Source organism: Varroa jacobsoni, unplaced genomic scaffold (assembly GCF_002532875.2).
Source record: "Varroa jacobsoni isolate VJ856 unplaced genomic scaffold, vjacob_1.0 scaffold_1397, whole genome shotgun sequence".
NCBI lineage: Eukaryota > Metazoa > Arthropoda > Arachnida > Mesostigmata > Varroidae > Varroa > Varroa jacobsoni.
The window spans coordinates 110,097-115,275 of NW_019214299.1; the positions used below are offsets into that span (position 1 = coordinate 110,097).

Below are 5,179 nucleotides of genomic sequence, written 5' to 3' on the forward strand. Positions count from 1 at the left end.
CGATCGCAGGAACCCTCCATCGCGCTGGGAAGGGCTAATCGCAGACCTAGCTCTCTATAGTCCCCGGTGCTCCGCCTGGCTGTGGCCGCTCTCCATTTGAGTTCTTTGCAGGTACCACAAGTCGTACCACTCTTTCTTTAGTTCTCTTGTGGACGCCTGCCACAATTAGTTCGGTTACTTCAATGATGTTCGTTAGGTTCAATGCCGTTGAACCAGGGGTTTCTTGCCAACAGTAGATACTGTGGACTGCGCACGTCGGGTACCGTGAAACGGTTTTTGGATATCTCTTCCTTTTACTCCCACTCTCCACCCCATGACGGTATGTTTTCTACAGATAAGAAACCAGTAGACAGTGAAGAAAGAATAGTTTTGGGCGCGCCGACAGACAGCTGACGACGCGAAAAAAATCTTAGCGAATTCGTATTTGGTTTCGAATGGCCGGAAAATGGTAGGGAATAGTCAGTCCTTCGAAAGTGGCCCTATGTGTTGTGGATAAACTGTGATAATAGTTGAGTCGCTATTCGACATCTTTCGATATGGTGGTTGATATGCGAGATCAGATATCGAGAGGCAACATTACCAATATATGTTTAAATTTGTTATGATGAAGCTATGGCTTTCTATAGTGTATTGAGGACATCGTTATACCTTTACTCTGGCTATTTATTTCAACACGAGTAACCCAGTTTCGCGGTCTATGTCTGGGCAAATATTCTAGGATAGAGATACCATTAATTTTTATAAGGGAGATTATTTAAGTAGGTAATTGGTACCTACATGCGTCAATGAAGTATGGCGTTATTACGGTATGGATGTTCTATATGAACGTACGACTATTATTTGTTTATTTTCGTGGTTATCAGATACCTTGTACATAAGCATTTTAAAAATAGGAATGGGAATGTTAATAAATAGATAAAACACACAGCAGAGCGCGCTATAACTTCGCTGTTCTTTTTTTATGTGACGCCGTTCAAGAAAGGCGCCTTTAGCTGCAAAATTGACCATTTCTAATAATCTTTCTGTTATAGCGACGGTATATACAACAGGCTGCGTAAATGGTATTAAGCAGTCTCCGACCCTAAAACCTAAGAACAGAGGTCCCGAAGAAAACCACTGCATTTTATACTGCTCAACGACGAGTATATGTGGCAACGTTCTTCGCTGAAACTATCGCGTCCAATGAGGACTGGTGATGGACATCCACGTATGATCTACGTAGTCTCCCAGTTTGTCGTGACGAATTTTCTAATGATTTTCAATTGATGAAATTTATTTAAAAAAAAACACAGTTGAATTCGCTTGAAATCTAATACTTTACGAGATAAAAATTTAATTTGCCCCAAGACGATCAGTAGATGAATGATAAGTTCTAGAAGTAGGTTAATTACTGCGCTAACTAGTAATAAATTTGTTAGGGATAAATAAATTAAACGATTCATCGTTCTGATTGCCATTTGTGCGTCCATAGGCCGTATCGTCGGTGCTTCAGGCTCAAATCTATTACGTAGCACAAAGCAGCACTGGCGTTTCGGTCGTTCACAACCCGATAATCGGTGATGTAAGTGTCCTTGAAAGAAAACGGCCACATGCAAGAGTAGTCTGTAGTTAAATTGATTTTCAAATATTCTCTAAGGTAAAAGTTTTCAATATTGGTCTGTTTAAAAATCTGAAATACTTTTATTGCGTATCGAGCATTTTATTGCGTTCCGCATAAGAGAGACGGTGCGAAACTAGCTACTGGTAGCTTGAACATCATGTACTTCGAAATGGTTGTTTTATCGTAATGAACGTTGTACAACAGCTCTGTAGACTGATGAAATGAACAGGGGAAAATTTTCAATGAAGGCTTTTTAAATTAAGCGATTATTTGCAGTAATGAGTAACACCGTATGGACGCATCCCTTAAAAAGTCGGGCAAGCACAGGCTGACAGATGCGTTCGTGCTGCATTTACCACTCAGCTCGCTATCGATTTACCAGTATCCTTCAGCGCCAGCAAGGATTCACCAGTAATTACAATACACACAGTTGCTGAACAATTTCGAACCATTGCACACACTCTTGTATACGTACAATGCTGAGTTGAATAGATTCATCTAAAATAGTATTATCTTAACAGCATATCCATGACTACTTCCATGTTACTATAATGTGTCATCTCCTAGGATCGATTGTGTAGACGCAGAATTCGATAGCGGTCGGCTGTGGTGCACAGTCAGCGTGGTCAAACCAGGAAACCTTCAATCTGCTAGAGATTACACCTTTTGTCTACCGTCGAACGAATACCGTACGATTCACACAAAACGGCAACAGCTGGAGTTACAAGTTGGCGCTTTCACGTGTTAGAGGGAGTCCGAGGTCGAACGTTTTTACGTTCGAACTAGTCAGTTTTAGCGGTGTAGGGTTATTTTTGCCTGCCTTTGTCTCCTGCCTTGATATCGACAGAGAAGCTAGGAAGGTGTATTGGCAATAGAAAGTTCTCAGGGGTTTAGCTTTCACTGAGTAATTGTTTAACATCCACACGTATTGCACATCTAAGCTGGGGTTCTACTATAATAACAAGGATCCGAATGAAAAAATTAAGGCACAGCTATTAGAGAAGATTAAATGTACTGTAACTAATTTGCGAAATTTTTTATTTTGTACAAGAATTTTTTTATTGTATTATATATCTAAAAGATAGTCATGATAAAACCATCGAAATTGCTGTTCAGCGCAAATGCTCTTTTGAGTAAAACATCGATATTTTATTTAACGAACGAAAAAAATAGGAAGAGGTATTTACATTTCAAACGCGTTGTATACGGAAACATTATGTGAGCAATCCCTTATGCATCATATTGAGTTTAATCTGGTCAGTTTATATTCCGAATATTTGAGCAAGCTATCAAGGAAGCTCAATAATCGACCGGCTTAAGTGTGAATCGTGAGAAATAAAGTAAATATTCCCAAGCCAACCGTTGGCCTGAGATGTCCTACAACTTTAATATTAGAGTTTGACTGGCCACTGCCATGGCAGCTTTAAGGTGCGCAAACTTGGCCTCATGAACCTACGAAGTCTCCAAACGGGTGTCCTTCTGACAATGTTGAAAGAGTGTGTCGATGATATCGATAGTAGCCTTGACGAAGTGCTACCCGGGTGCGTCACCTGCAGAGCAATGTTGGTAATGATGCATTTACAACAAGTAGATATGCAACAGCGATTCAAGCCCTAATGAATGAGTAATGTAACAGTGATAAAACGAAGCGACCTTATCTTTCAGAGACTCCTCCATCAGTCAAAGGCTGTTAATTGGGTTCATACCTTTATCGAGTCCTCGACCTCGCATTAACCAGCTCTCGTTCGAAATATATATGCCTATTTTGGTCATTTTTACATATGAAAGGAAAATCATACACGGCAACGCATACCTGACAACGTAAATACGAAAGTACCGGCACGTTAAAACCAAAAGATTCACGAAAGTGCTGTTCTTTGCAGGGCGTCCGTTCCTCATCTACAAAAACAAACTCACTTATTAATTCTATTATATGCAGTATGTCTTTACCGAAATGTTTTGCACGAAAAGCTCTAATTCGCAAACAGTATATATATTGTAGCCCTAAAAAACACTTTTAGGCGAACTCGTGTCATGAGACAACCGCAATTGTCTTAAATTAGTTGTCGGAATTTGCATATTACATTAATTTCGCGACATCGAAATTTCGAAAAAACGATTGAAAGACTACTAAAGTAGTCTTTCAATGAATGCTTTATGTTGTCTAGAATAAGTCTGACACTATTACCATTTGGTTGTAGTCCTGGTTGAGCCTAGGTCACGAGTGAAATTCTGTTGTACCCGGGTGCATGACAGTGAGACTTTTGGCCCTGAAATGAAACCACTTGCGCGCTCCCCGGCTTACTATACGGGATTATTAATCATAGCCGTGCGGAAGAAAACAAAGTGCGCATCAGTGACGTATCAAAAGATCTTTAATATTTGCAAAGTAACAGTTTTTATCAGTGCAGGATCTCTTAGATCATTCTGTACTGCCATTGAAAAGGCTAATCATAGAAAGTGTGTTTAGCTGGAAATATCATGAATACGGGCTATACGAAAATCAAAAAGTCTGAATGCATAGCACACGTCTTTATAAAAGCCTCATAACGGGACCCTTAAAAGAGACGCGCAGTTCTCTCATTGTACATTTGATACAGAGAACCAGTCTCGTCATACGATATTTTGTGTCTAAGAGACCTCCATTTTCCAAGCCATTGAGAATCTTCAGCTGACCCTTCTTCTATTTAGAGTTTTTTTTAGTTCGCATCAAAATAATACACCATTAGCAAGAAAGTGCACGAAGTCGCAACTCAACCAGCTAAGTTAATCCTCGCTTTTTGTAAGGCATCGCTCTCTTAAGCGCTGCAATACACTATTAGCTGATGAGATATAGAAGACCACCTTTGATCAAAGTATAAATACGTTGGTGGCGTAAATATATATATATATATATATATATATATATATATGTGGCGTAGCCAGTTATAATTTAGAGCGTCATCTTAGGTGTTTTCGAATTGTATATATCATTATATTGAAGTCCGTATGAAAGGCTAGCCTGCATCGGGGCGTCCGGAGCAGAAATCAGAATACAAGTGACCTTGTATTGGTTATTCTCCTATCTCGGAACGCGTTTCAGCCGAAACACTCGCACGACATACACGTCATGTCGTTGAGTCTGAATCGGCAATTTCAGTCAAACCTTGTTACTGAACATGTAGGTGTCAAAGATACCGCCCATATAGAAGAAAAAATGTTACAGTTTTTAATCTTTTTTTTTTTTACCAATTAACGGTTTATATTTTCTAGCACCAATTATACTTGCTAATTTGTTAATAAATTACTATACTTATTATTATTGTGTACCCTCATGACATGGCATGTGCCTGCCAATGTAATCACGTTGTGGTCCATAATCGAACCTAGGCCTAGATGCATTACTTAGGCCGGCAAAAGCTAGCCGTCTAAGGTAATGTCTAAGAGCATTATTAGGTCTGTATGCTTAATTGTAAATAGTACATTTTATATAGATGATATAAAGATACTCACGTGCAACTCAGTGCAACATATTGACTATTACAGTCGCAGGTACCTTGACTATGGAGTAATCCTAACTACATTGACTGGTGGTCAGGC

At 39.4% G+C, this 5,179-nt stretch overlaps 1 protein-coding gene and 1 long non-coding RNA gene across 3 annotated transcripts in view; both read left to right on the forward strand.

Annotated features, from left to right (window-relative positions):
* The window catches only part of LOC111269543 (protein DOP1A), a 68,949-nt gene that overhangs the window by 11,097 nt on the left and 52,673 nt on the right, over window positions 1-5,179 (forward strand). The gene's annotated exons all lie outside the window — the stretch shown is intronic.
* On the forward strand, window positions 36-2,971 carry LOC111269550 (uncharacterized). Of its 2 annotated transcripts, XR_002685828.2 has the most exons (3): window positions 36-319; window positions 1,032-1,561; window positions 1,877-2,971. It is a non-coding gene; the product is annotated as an uncharacterized LOC111269550 (long non-coding RNA). The 2 variants fall into 2 exon arrangements; XR_002685827.2 differs by having other exon boundaries at window positions 1,032-2,971.